The sequence below is a fragment of the Zeus faber genome (genome assembly GCF_960531495.2).
Source record: "Zeus faber genome assembly, chromosome: 3".
Classification (NCBI taxonomy): domain Eukaryota; kingdom Metazoa; phylum Chordata; class Actinopteri; order Zeiformes; family Zeidae; genus Zeus; species Zeus faber.
The window spans coordinates 29,981,214-29,995,706 of NC_137190.1; the positions used below are offsets into that span (position 1 = coordinate 29,981,214).

The 14,493-nt window shown below is 40.9% G+C and overlaps 1 long non-coding RNA gene across 1 annotated transcript in view; it reads right to left on the minus strand.

The window, feature by feature from the left end:
• LOC307227736 overlaps nt 1–9,599 on the minus strand; it is a 66,943-nt gene extending 57,344 nt beyond the window's left edge. Inside the window, exons 1-2 of the long non-coding RNA XR_013844066.1 lie at nt 9,515–9,599; nt 6,376–6,489 (exon numbers count right to left, since the gene is read on the minus strand). This is a non-coding gene — a long non-coding RNA (uncharacterized lncRNA). The remainder of the gene's footprint in view (nt 1–6,375; nt 6,490–9,514) is intronic.
• Between the last annotated feature and the right edge of the window lie 4,894 nt (nt 9,600–14,493).

Sequence of the window (14,493 nt, forward strand, 5' to 3'; positions counted from 1 at the left end):
TACCAAATTTAATCACGTGCAAATAGCATCGCCACACAGAGACCCTTTTTGGGTGGCAGGGCATTCAGTGGAGCAATCACAGTTTGCGGGTGCTTTGAGAATGAGATGCTTGCTTTCTGTTTGGGTTATCAGGTTCAGCAGCTGCTCCTTAGTGTAACAAGGATCCATCCATCCATCTATGTATCTATGTATCTATGTATCTATGTATCTATGTATCTATCTATCTATCTATCTATCTATCTATCTATCTATCTATCTATCTATCTATCTATCTATCTATCTATCTATCTATCTATCTATCTATCTATCTATCTATCTATCTATCTATCTATCTATCTATCTATCTATCTATCTATCTATCTATCTATCTATCTATCTATCTATCTATCTATCTATCATCTATCCAAACTGCAGGTGATACGTACTCTAAGCTCTCAAAACAGCAGAACAGTGACAATGAAATAGAGAATAAATAAAAATGAAATAACAAAAGGGTACAAATTACAAAAAAACAATAATAATAATACGGTGCATCAACAAAATGGCAAACAGTGTGTGGTTTATGGGACAAGTGTGTTTACAAACCGTTTCCCTTATTTCTCATTTTTATTTGTGGAGCGGGTCAACTTTTCACCTCCGATCAGCAAAGTGAGCGGCACGTACGCGCACACGGTTCCATTTATGTTCGTACTGTTTGCCTTCCATCTTTAGTCCCTTCGCTGACAGTTGGATCCATCTTTCCCCTCCTTCGGTCTGTTCAACTTATCTTATCCTGCTGTTTGACCTCACCGGACCTCACCAAACATCAACTTTTCTCTTTCTTTTTTTCACATTTTCTACCATATGGCTGCCAAGCGCGAGCGCCAGATGTCAACGCCGCAAATAAGAGGTTCGAGAGCGCGGCGGACAGGACTGGGCGTACAGAAGTTTCCACTAAAGTCCGACCCGCTTGGAGAATACATTTATATTAGTCGTGGAAAGTTGGGGAGAGACACCCCCGGAGAGAGATATAACCCAGAGCCAGAGAAAGACAAAGGGAAGGTACAGTAGGCAGGAGAGAGAGAGAGAGTGAGAGAGAGAGAGAGAGAGAGAGAATAGAGACAGAGAAGCGTAGAGGATGGATGGAGGGCTGTGGATAACGCCCCGGTAAACGATGATTCATTTGGGTGTCTGACGGAGAGACTCGCCTTTCCGCCACGGCAGCAGCTGCCCAGCGCAGAGCAGCCCACATCCCTTACCCACGCTTGCCCTCTTCTTGTCTCCCTCGCTTTTACGCTCCGTCTCCCCTCGTACGTACGCCAAAGCGCAGCAGGCAGCGGTCAGTCCTCACAAGCATAGGAATACCAACCCTCACGCACGCACGCACAAGCTGCGTATGTTGTTTCATCTGCATTCCCATTCCTTTCAAATTGAAACGGCGAGGCCAAGGAATACACGCACGCGCGTCAATTTTTTTGGACCGTCTTGCCATTTGTTAGATCTAAAATCTTAAAATACAACGTAAAAGTTTACGCACACTGGTATCGGACAGCGTGTTAACATGCAAATATTGCCGTGCAAGCCCGAAAGGAGATCTACAAGGAGATCATTTTTTTAGGCTGGTGACCCCTACATAGGGTCATTTCTCAGACTAATATCTATATATTTAATTGATATATTTTTGTGAAAACGTGTTTGTAGACAAGTATTGTAGTATCGTATTTGCTATTGCCCTACACATTACTCTCAACCACTCCTCTTTCAGCTACGTCGATATTGGGGACCAGTCCCTTGAAAACTCATTTGGAGTAGAGAGATCTCTTCAGTGGCGGAGAGGACATCGATTTTTCATAACACACTGATGTTATCAGGGGGCTTCTTTGTCCAACCATTGTTATATTTTTTGTAAAAAAAAAAAAATTGGTTTGAAATATGTGCACTTTGATCCAACATTTCAGTCAATTTCTAATGTACAATAAGAAAGATTCTTATTTAACCTCAACATGTTGCTTATCGACCTACGTGTGAATCGGACGCTAAGGGGCAAATTCACAAAAGGCTTGCGCGGCTATTGCGGCCGCTAAACTGGCGCAAATAACAGGAAAAGCGAGCGTCTAATTCACAAATCACCCACAAATATTGAAATGCACCACTAACTGTGCTGCCATGCAAATAGCGTCTTGGTGCGGCGCTGCTATTTACGCGTATTTCAATTAGGTATTATTCATACATTTGGTGCAAAATGGGCCCCTTTCTATGCAAATGAACCAAAAAACATCCAATTCAAAAACACCGACGCTAATAGAATGAAGTTATTACCATCTGCATAAAGCTGGTGGTACTACGCAGACAAAAAAAGGCCTTGCCATGATGCGCATCTATTTTAAAGCAACTTACTTTAAAAACGTGTGTCTAAAATGCCGCAAAGAACACGTTTTATTCGTTACAAATGCAGGTTTCTTGTGTTTTTCCGCAGGGTAACGAGCCCTTCATTCTGTCAGTAAATTCAAAGTTTGTGTAACCAATCTGTGAAGAGTAAAGCGATGCATCGATGAAAGGTGCTGCCGTTGTCAGGCTGTAGATCTGTGTTTTCTGTATGAATTGTACAGTAATCACATTCAGAGAATCATGTGACAGCATAGAAGCTTATTTTGGACGTTCTCCCTGAATTCTATTCAGCGTTCACAATCACATTAATGATGATCAGAATCACTGTAGCCCATGCTACCAACAATTAACAAGCAACGTATAAGTTTCTACCACGCTGTATTATGTCCACTAGATGGCACTCCATTATTTAAAAGACCAGCTCAGATGGTCCACAACAGAATCCAAACCATAGCCCTTTGGAATTTACAAAAAAGCTGCAATACTTTACAGTAATGAGTCCATGATTTGCAAAATGAAAAACAACCAAACACACACACACACACACACACACACACACACACACACACACACACACACACACACACACACACACACACACACACACACACACACACACACACACACACACACACACACACACACACACACACACACACAGTCATCTTGCCTACCGTCATTGTCTTTTAAAATAACCTGTGTAAATGATTGTAGTGTAAATATAACTATACTGGGTTGTCTGCCACTGCAAAAGATGGGGACTTAGGCACTAACTAGCCAATTGTCTTTATTCATTGCAAGACCATTGTGAATTGTATTTTTCACGATTCAGATGATTAAATATTGATTTGCCTGAGAACATAACGTTCTTACCTTCCCTTGATTTAAAACGACCTGTATGTGCCACCACTGAAGATCACCAAATTACGAGAGCCAATTATCATCACAGGTAACTGCTGATAGACTATTGGTCTGAGAGGTAGACCACACATTCAAGCGTTCCAGGCTCAAACCTTAAACCTCACTGTCTTCAATTTGTTCACTCCTTTCAGCTCTTGAAACATGGTTTAACTAGCTGTGATTCAACGAATGCCATTGGCATTTGATTAATTTTAAATATTGATCATGATTTATCATGTGCAATCTCAATTTTCCATTTTGGTTTACTTCCTTATTTTACAAATTTATCTTACTGTTATTGTTGTTCTTATTAGGCACTCTTTGTCTTCGCATTTACTCATGATACACTTTACATGTATTACTATTTTTCTATTTAAATTTCTTATTCATATGTAATGTGTACATATGTAATTTTTCTCTGGAACAAGACTTTCCGTCAGGATTAATAAAGTTCTTTATGTCATGCTGACATCATTCACCTGGGCATCGTTCACCACCTGTTACTACAAAATTGGGCAATATCCAACTTCTGCCAAATCCAGTACCATTCTGCAGTAGCGGTTGACCTACTCATAATAAAACCTCAACAATGTATTTAATGCCACTTATTGCTAGTACTGCAAGACCTTAATGATACCCACCGGTTGGCAACAGCTGGGGGTTTTCCAGTAGTACAGGGTAGTCTTCTGCCTTCACAATTCACAGCAATAAAATGGGAATTTATCAACGTGAGAAATGGTAGTATTGATCCAGCCCAAACTAGAGCTAAGTTTACTAATCTTACATTTATGGCTGATTTTGCTTTATTGTATGAACATTATATTTAACTAGACTGTTGTTTTATTTATTTATTTATTTATATTTATTTGGGGATGGTAGCTCAGGAGGTAGAGCTGGTGGTCTAGTGATCCAAAGGTTGCTGGTTGGATCCCAGGCTCCTCCTGCTAGCATGCTGTAGTGTCCTTGAGCAAGACACTTAACCCCTAATTGCTCCTGATGGCTGCGTCTGTCGGTGTTTGAACAATTGTAAGTCGCTTTGGGTAAAAGTGTCTGCTAAATGACTAAATGTAAATTTACTTGTGTACTTATTTCCGTATTATTTTTATTCTTATCTAAATTATTATTTCCTACATTTTCTTTCTATTACTTATGTGTTATTTGTCATATGTGGCATTTAGTTCACAACTATGTTACTCTATGTAGTTCTTTATAATAGTGAATGAAGTAAAAAAAATATGTTGCAGGTTGTTTGTAGCATAGGCTACAGTGATTTTGATCATCATTAATGTGATTGTGAACGCTGAATGGAATTCAGGGAGAACGTCCAAAATAAGCTTCTATGCTGTCACATGATCCTCTGAATGTGATTACTGTACAATTCATAAAGAAAACACAGATCTACAGCATGACAACGGCAGCATCTTTCATCGATGCATCGCTTTGTTCTGGCTTTACTCTTCACAGATTGGTTACACAAACTTTGAATTTACTGACAAAAGGAAGGGCTCGTTACCCTGCGGAAAAACACTATTATAAACGTGTGTTTTCTAATGTTGTTTTTTACGATCAAAACACAGACGTAGAGACCCACACAGAGACATACATTACATGTGCAAAGCGACGCCGTTGGGGTCTGTAAACCTCCCCCGCGCCAAACTATTTCCATATTTTCAAATCCGCATCTCCACTAAGGGGGGTTTTGCAGGGTACTGGCGCAGCCTCCCCAAGGATTTCCTTACACTTTTACATTTGCATTATACACTATGTGGGACAATAGTTATTTAATCAAAATAACTATTGTCCCACAATTATTGTAAGTTTTTTATTATGATAATTTGTAAAACAGGCAAGTGTACAGTGGCATAAACGCATAATGGAGGCTCTCGATGTGCGTGCCCGTTTCCCATTTCTACAAATAAAACACTGGCAAAAAGAGCTGGAGTTGGTTCCCGGGTGCTGCACTGTGGCTGCCCACTGCTTCTAGGTATGGGACAGGTCAAATGCAGGCGATACCTAATTTCACCCAGAGGGATTAATAAAGTATTGATAAATAAATAAATAAATCAACAAAAAAAAAAATAAAAAAAAATTAATAAATAGAAATTCAAAGAAACAAAAAAAACCCCTGTGTGTCCCGTCCCCTGTCAGGCTACGCGAGGAAGGCCGTGGCGGCTCTTCTCCGTGGTTCCGAGGGAGAAGCCAGGGACGGCAGCGGTGGATTTGTCCCATAAACCAGAGAAGGATGCAGGAGTTTTCCACAATCCCTATATGTGTATTTATTGAGCTGTTTCTGTAATAAAGTGTTTTGAGATAATTTTTTGTTATTAGTTATTTGTGGTTTGATTATCAAATGGAGAAAAACATGCAGTGGATATATTATTGTACATTTGATAAAACATATTAATAGTCCATTTATTTATTTATAATACCTTATAAATAAATGGGCAGATTTCTCGACTACACAAATCTATTGCCTGACAAGTTGGTTTGACCAGAGCCCAGTCGTAGTGACTCCAAGCAGCAAGGAGACCGTCTGGCTCCTCCGTGTTGCCGACAGGTACAGTATGCCAGACCAATAAAATCTATAAAACTACTCCCCAAATATGAAGTAAAATAAAAAAGTTGATTCCTGGGTACCGTGATATTTGTTTTACTGCTTGAATGATAATATTTTATTTACATAGGTGAGGTTTAATTTGTTGTGGGGGGAAAATGTAAGATTCAAGAGGTTATTTGTCACATGCATGTAAATACCGTCATACATATATGCAGCGATATATATACAGTATATGTGTGTGTGTATATATATACAGTTAAACAGTATAAATAAATACACACACATATTTATATATACTGTATATACTGTATGTGTGTGTGTGTGTGTGTGTGTGTGTGTGTGTGTGTGTGTGTGTGTGTCTGTCTAAATACATCTTTTGAATGGACCTCTATGGGAATCTACGGCCCAGTTTACGCTTTGAGCTTGGACAAATAAAGCCCAATCCTAAAATAGTCACGCCGCTTTCACGACGCTTGCACGACGCTTGCACGACGCTGACGCTTCTGCTTGGTGTGACAGTGATTAACATGGCAGCGTATCTGAAGCATTACCGTGCCGCTTTCGTGACGCCGACGGGCCGCTTCTGGTGTGGCCCAGGGGTTAGACGGCGCAGATAGGGGGCGCAATCCATTCTTTGTGAATTCACCCCTCAGTCATTCAAGGTCCTAACAAAACAAAGGAGCCCCGGTAACAATGCACGTAACTGCAAAAATATGAAACAATATTGCTAAAAAAAGAATCCATGCCCTAGCTATATTTCTAACAAGACAGAACTATATCGGTCGGGGAAAGAAGGCCTCAAATTTGATAAGTATCTCATTGCCAAACAGAACCCAATGTAATTATATGCAGTAATGCCCGCAATATGAAATTAGCCTGATCTTTTATTTAATTGAATAAGATATCCTTAAACTTTACATTAAAGAGCCATTAGTCATCCTTCCTCCTCTCCAAAGAGACAGAACCCCACCCCGGCACGCTTTCAACAAAGATCAAGGTGGAATTAAAGAACTTCCTTCCTCATTACGGGATGTAAAAATAGATCCGCCAGGGTGGAGTTCGGTAATGACAACAGGGCGGTGATCTTCTTTTTCTTCTTCTTCCTATTTATCCAATCACGGGCCCCGGAGTCTGGAGGACAGATGAAATAAAGATGAATGGCTCTCGTAAGGGTTTGATGGATAATTCTATCAAGGATCTAGTCACTCCCGGAAATGCAATTAAAATTCCCGGCAAAATGACCTTTTTTTCTCTTGTATTTTTTAAGCTGGAATTTCAAGAGGTCCTTGGCGTTGATAAGCCGAGATCGCAATCCTTGCAGTTCATACTTGAAGGTTTTTTTTTTAATTAATGAAAACATGAAACATTAACTATGCAAGTATATGGACAAATTCCTGGCTCAGAATACCTGCAGTCATCCAGCAGATTGCACTGGGTAGCTTTACCTCTGGGTTGTGCTAATTGGCAAATCCAGATGGTTGACTCCAAATACTGGGAGGGGGAGAATTTGACTATACTTTAAAGACTATTCATCTGGGATTATAACCCTTTCCCTTGAAAATATTACTGTAGAGAGATCCTATATTGATAATTGTTTTCCCTTATCTAAATAGGTGCAATGCAAATGCAAATCTGAGGTAGTTAGAGTGACGGTATCCATTTGGACACAATGGTGCATATGCAGCTCTCTGTCCACTGCATTAAATAGAAAACCCAATTTTACAATTTCAATAAGGAAGCACATATGGACAGATCTTCTGCTGTTTGGGAAGGAGGTCAAGACTATCTACAGTATCTGAGGTTCCTTTATCTTTACCATCTTACCTTCATCTTATCTTCTCTAATCCTCAAGATAAGACAATGTGCGATAGTATAAGGTAACTATATATATGGTGAATGATATGTATAATCATATGGTAAATCATATATGTATACATAGAGTATGGTGAGTATGATAGGGATAATAATAATAATAATAATAATGTTTTTCACAAATTTCTGCACCACATGTACATCAATATTGAGCAAACTCGAACAACAAGACGTCTGAAATGTCCCGGTTCTAACGACACCTTAACCATGTCTGTGCGCACTGTGTTGTCGTGTTCTAGATACTTTTAGCCCGAACAACGCCAAGAAGATCAAAAATAAAAAATTCCAAATCCAGCCCTGTGAGTTGGACACCTAATTATAACTATTTATGATTATAATTGCAGACTACACAGTGGTCACCACATTCCCCAAATCTGCCACCCATATTGGTACTAATTTGGCTGGAGGAGGCCCTTTTAAAAAGTACATGTCACGAACACTCATATCCCACGGATATAAAAACTCAAACAGCCCAAACCCTTTGTTGTGTGTGTACACCCACAAATTTTCCAAAAGACACCATGGGGCGGTATTTAGCGTCGATACTGTTTGTCAAAAACCTGATACGATGCAAGGACCTTCTTAGCTCAAATCAACAGCTTCCAACCTCAGACAAAAAGAGATGTACTTCTTTGATGGGGTGACCGGCCTCTTCCTGTGCCACGTAGGAAGAATAGTAGGAAATGCACAGGTTGTTTCAGGTTGCTTTTTTCAGGCCTTAATCGCTAAATCAAGGACTCGCAGCGTCAAGTTTGGTGCAATTTGGACACGTGTAAATATGTATAAACTTTGAATAAACAAGCGCACAGCGAGCCGCTCTGCGCAGCTGGGGTATCAGCATCCAATTCCACTAAGCGGGGCGATTTGTGACATCGTCATCCACTATGTGAAGCATGGGACGCAGGCCTGGCAAGCGATGCTGCGAGCATTGCTGACATGAAGGCAGAGGAGGCGCTGGAAATGTGAGCGCCGGACGCGACCTTCAACGTCCCAGGCGCACGCGAAGAGGAGGACACCCCTGCGCAGTGGGGGGAGCGCCTGGCAGTCCACATAAACGCAGCTGAAGAAACCTGGACTCGACTGATCCTCCTGAAGTTCTAATATGCCTATATTTTCACATTTGGTGTTTTATTGCAAAGTTGTCCTCACACTTTGTACAACTGTGCCATTTTGAAGCCATTTTGAAGGGGCATACACTGGAAGGAGTCTGTCTACCTGTATGTTGTATGTGTGTGTGTATCTAAGATTCAAGATTCAAGAGGTTACTGTATTTAACCCCTGTAACCTCATTTATTTATTTTAGGTTACTGTGCCTTTACTGTACATCCTTCGATTATCTCGACAACCACTCATTCGATCTCCTTCACACTTCCTAGGTGTATCGCTGGGAAACCAAGGACAAGCAGTGTCGGTCAATTTGGACACGTGACACGTGTAATGTTAATAAACTTTCAAAAAACGTCCAGCCAGCAAGAGGCGGAGGCTTCGGGGCTCTGCGACTGAGTCACAAAGAGTGTCTGGCGTATGACTTTAACCGGCAGTTTCATCTTCCACTGTGGAACGCCTTACTGAATTGTTGGGATGTTGTTAAACTGTGACATCAAAATGTCCGAGAAAGTCTTTTTCAATTTCAAATGGCATGCACTGGTCAACACAATTTAGACAATCGTACCCAATTTCCATTCTTGTGATCTCTAATAGGGCAAAAACAAGCCAGCCATATTAGAGCAAGTATTATCAGCATCATATTGAAATGTTTATATATATACATCCATGATCGTACTGTTACCTAGCGGGCTATTCTCCCAGATCGCTCACCTCGAGTTCTTGTGTCTACTTTCCAAGACCGCTGCTTCGTTGTCTTGCCTGACCCTCCCCTCCCCTCGTCTCCAGAAAACCTCTCTCGTGTGCCAGCCTGCCTGCCTGCCTACGCCTCAGCACCAATCCGTCCACACACCGAGCCCTGTGCCTTCAGCCTGCCTGCTCGGATCCCCGAACGACGCACCTGCCCTTTATCCTGTTCCAACATCATTATATTCCACCTCTTGTAAATAAACCTTTTATACTCTCCATGTGGTGTGTGTTCTGCGTTCAGGTCCTATCAGCCTTGATCATGACAATATTTATATGTATATGTATATTTTTTTCTTTTTTCTTTTTCTTTAATCTCAGCTCTGTAACTTATTAACTTATTAATTAACAATAAGTTACCTACTTAACAATAAATGACTGTACTTATTAACTTATTACTTTTTAAAAGTCCTTCATGTTACACTGGTTATGTGTTGCGATTGCATCATGTTGCTCTGCTCTGGAGGTTATATCATCATGAAGTGTTTCTGGTGTATATACTCAATATTGGGCTTTTTTCAATGATTGTCCAAACTGATATATGTGATGCTGCTGTATTTCTGTTTCTTTGCATGTTTTGTCACCTTATCACAATATGAATCAATTTATTTTGCATTTTTGTTGTCTTACTTTATCCGCATTGTTTAATAATTTTCAGAATAATTCATATTTTTGGCTGAGTGGGTGACTGTGGGGGGTGGAATTTAAGCAATTTGACGTTCAAGCTATGTACGATATATGCTATACCTATAACTAATATCTGGAAACCTACATATGAAACCTACGGAAGATCCAAGACAAGGGAATTCTGTGTATCCTTACTCATGGTAGATTCTTCTCTCTTTCACAGGTTTTTGATTGCGAGTCTTATATCATATCGAGCAGATAAAAGAGGCGAGACAAGGGACGCGCTTGCCACAAATTGTCTGTCTGAATGCGTGTATTCATATTGTTGGCAGGAACGTCAATGGAAAGGCGCCCAGCTCACATGCTTTTACACTGCAGATTAGAGCGTCAACATACTTTTAGACGACCCGCCCAATGAAAGAAATGCAAGCTGGTGCCAAGACCTGCTGGCACATGAGCTCCGTTTTCCTATGTTTACGATTGTTTATATGTATAGATCCAAGTATCAACTTTCCATCCATTGCCTCGCCTCTTAATCCTGGAACTGAACATTTGCCCAGTTGTTCCCAAAACCCCAGAGAGGATGAAGGGAGTTCTCTCACCTCTGAGGAAAGTTGTTAATCACGCTGTCCCTCTATCGGCAAGCCAACAGCAACAGGCCAAGATGTAGTTTGGGAATTTATATTTGGCCGTTTGATGAAGGAGGGAGGTTACGGCTTGCTCTAAGAGATCAACTCTCTGGAAAGGTGTTTCTTCCCCCTTCCTCGCGAAATAAAGAGCTCATGGAGGAAATAGCAACGGAGGAGCATCTCTGTGATTGCCGCCGACTGTTCCCGTGACCTTGGCTGTAGTCTCAGTCCTGCCCGAGGGAACAAAATGCTCCGTCGTTCTGCTGCAGAATGATTGGAGTGTTGCCGGAGGCCGGGGAGAGGGTCCGCGATGATGGCCCACTACTCATGATGCCTCCACACATAAGCACACCCGCTAGCATAACCATACTCATTCACTGTCAACCCACTTTTCTTTTGTTTCTATAACCCTTGTTATCCCAAACCCTGCATTCAGCAGAATAAGGATAATTTGAGGCGGGGGCACCCTGGATGCTTACTGTGATAGTTGTCCATTCCCTGTGGTGGGCCGAGCTATTCATTTTGCCAGCGGGCCATCTCTGCCAGTCCAGCAGGGTCACAGTGTATTAGTATGTATATTGGAGATACAGCAGGCACTGTTAGAGTCAAGCTTCTTACAGATGAGAATTATCTCTGCCTAGCTTGAATAATTCATTACTGCCTGGTCCGATCTAGGGCATCGGTTCCAGGCATGTTGGGGGTCTACTCTGTAAATGCGCAGGGATATGCATGAGTATCCTGTTGTGCCAGTCGAAAATTAGGTTCTTTGGGAAAAAGAAGTCCTGCTTTTAAAAGCAGTGTTTTACTCCCTGGTTATTGCTCTCCCACAGCCAGGCTATGTATATTTTCCGCAGCGCTCGCCAGTGATGCAGTCTTCACCGGGGGACTGACAAGGGCTTGTATTCCTGAAATAGAGGCTGCGCCATGCCAGGAAAAGCCTCCGGCAAGCCCCCATCCATGCCCCCATTCTTGCTGCTTTTTTCTTCTTCAGCAAATTCCGGATGGCGTCTTCTGGTTCTGCCTTTGACTTAGTGATATATGTTGATGGCCATAAATGTTCTCGCATTAAGATGCAGCTTACGTGCACTTGATTTGTGAATGACTATTCCAAGTGAGTTGCGACTTACGGATATTAGAGAAATCAACCGGTTGCTGGCTCCTAAAAGATTTCCGGAAATGATTTATAGTACACGTGGCCCATAACCCAAAACCCAATGTCCCTAGAGACAGGAAAGAATACACTCATCTAGGGGATGGCTTTTTTCTATCAGCTGGGAATTTGCACAGATGTTTGGAGGTAGTGTACCGGCTGTCACAAATGTCAACTAGACAGCCTTCCAATAGGTTCGCTATTTTTCAACCCAGCCATAACATGTTCATTTACTGTATAACTGTTCGTGGCACAATCTCACTGAACGGTTTATTTTTGACTTGCCACTCTGCTGCTGACCAGTGTTTTGCTTGCCGGCCACTTCCTACTGGCAGCTTACAGTAGCTAACGCTGGCTTTGGATGTTCTGCAGCCATTTGAACATTTTTAATTAAAGGCGATGGTATTAAATAAATAAGTAAATAAGTGAATGGTATTACTGTTATTCAAAACATGTTCCAACAATACACAAAGAAATATGTGACTATAATGTCAGTTTCCTGTTTTCGAAATGCAAGGGTTTTTAAGGCTTTAATGTTTGCCCCATTGGACTGCCTTTAAGCCCAGCTAGAAGCTGCAGCAGAGTGGTAAGTTTATCAAGAGGGAAGCGTTCTGCGAGGTTGTGCTATGAGCAATTATAAATGATGGGAACATTTTAATTAGGCCTGGGTTGAAAAATAGCGAACATATCCTTTAAACACATCAATCTTCCACTGCCTCCAGAATTAAAATGGATTCTGATTCTGTGAGCCAAAGCGCAAGGGTATGAGTTCACTCAGTTTGTGAAGTAGCGTCTTGGTTCAAACATTTCTAACCACATTGTGGAAAATGCTTTGTTTCAGATTTTATCTTTAGCGATCTTGTGAACATGGGTTTTATAGCTCCATGGATTTTGAGAATTAGATCAATGGCCTGCAGCAGCGTTTGCCACTCAGAGTCTGGCTGACGACTGCCGGAAGAGTGCATTAGCCAGTTTAATGCACAAACACGAGCTTTCGCAGGCAGCGGGTGGATGGAACCAGCTGCATTTGCTGCTTAGGCGCTCCGGCCGACGCCTTTGGGGCTTTTCACCCTTCAAGACTGCTGTTGGACACAGGGCGATGGAGCCAATAAACGATTATTTCCAGCGATATACCTGTTATTCTGTCTTGGGTAAGGGTAAGGGTAGATTCATTTTAGAATATATTTTTTCTATTTCTAAAGCAGCTGAGGTCCTCATGTAATGGACATTCAGAGTGCTATATAATGTCTATACAAAATCTATTTAGTATCCTCGTTATCCTCGTTATTTGGTGTAACTCCCTGCCCCCATATCTCTATGTAAGAGTTGAGATAACAAAACCTCATGTTGCCAGGCTCCGTTGAACCGCTCGTAGTTGTAGCAAATGTAACTTTTGTTTGTACTCCGCTCATTATGTGGAGCACAATTAGAATAACGCTGTTGTTTTGCCCAGGCTTATTACAGATGCTTATTACGAGAAGGGGATTTTTATTTATATATTCCATATATTCCCTTTCATTATGTTGCATGTAATGGGCCCAGTGTTATTTAAATTGCCCCTTTCCCATGTATTGGCTGTTTATCACTGTTCAAAGATAAACCCATTAAATATATAGTTGACATATTCTATTTATAGGCCTTTATAGTGTCTGTATATACATGTTTTTACCTGTATGGATCAGTCAAGTCATTCATCATCTTCAGCATTGTTTTCCACAAACCACCAGCGGGACATCAAATGCTTGTCTGTTTGAGGATACTGTCGTTTAAAATCTAGTCACATATGTAATATTTACAGGGCTGCGGTGAAGCTACATTACTCACCATCCAAAGCTTTACATGGGTGCCTCCTTTAAGTTGGACGTGGTGTCAACTAAAATGACCCCTCATTTACATGTTTCTGCTTAATTTCCTTCACTTTGTGGCAGGGAAAGAAAGAGTCCGGCTGTTTGAAGATGCATGTGATAGAAAGATAGACAGACAGACAGACATAGATAGATAGATAGATAGATAGATAGATAGATAGATAGATAGATAGATAGATAGATAGATAGATAGATAGACAGACAGACAGACAGACAGACAGACAGACAGACAGACAGACAGACAGACACAGATAGATAGATAGATAGATAGATAGATAGATAGATAGATAGATAGATAGATAGATGGATAGATAGATAGATAGATAGATAGATAGATAGATAGATAGATAGATAGATAGATAGATAGATAGATAGATAGATAGATAGATAGATAGATAGATGGATAGATAGATAGATAGATAGATAGATAGATAGATAGATAGATAGATAGATAGATAGATAGATAGATAGATAGATAGATAGATAGATAGATAGATAGATAGATAGATAGATGGATAGATCACAGCAATGTGCACTGAAATTATAATAAAGTACAACATATCATGGCGCAGCCTCAAAAGAGTTGGCCTCACTGTTACTTATCTGTGTTTATGAGAACCTTCCATATCATATTGAAATCATCCCTTTTTTTTACGTCACATGTCGAGATAATGG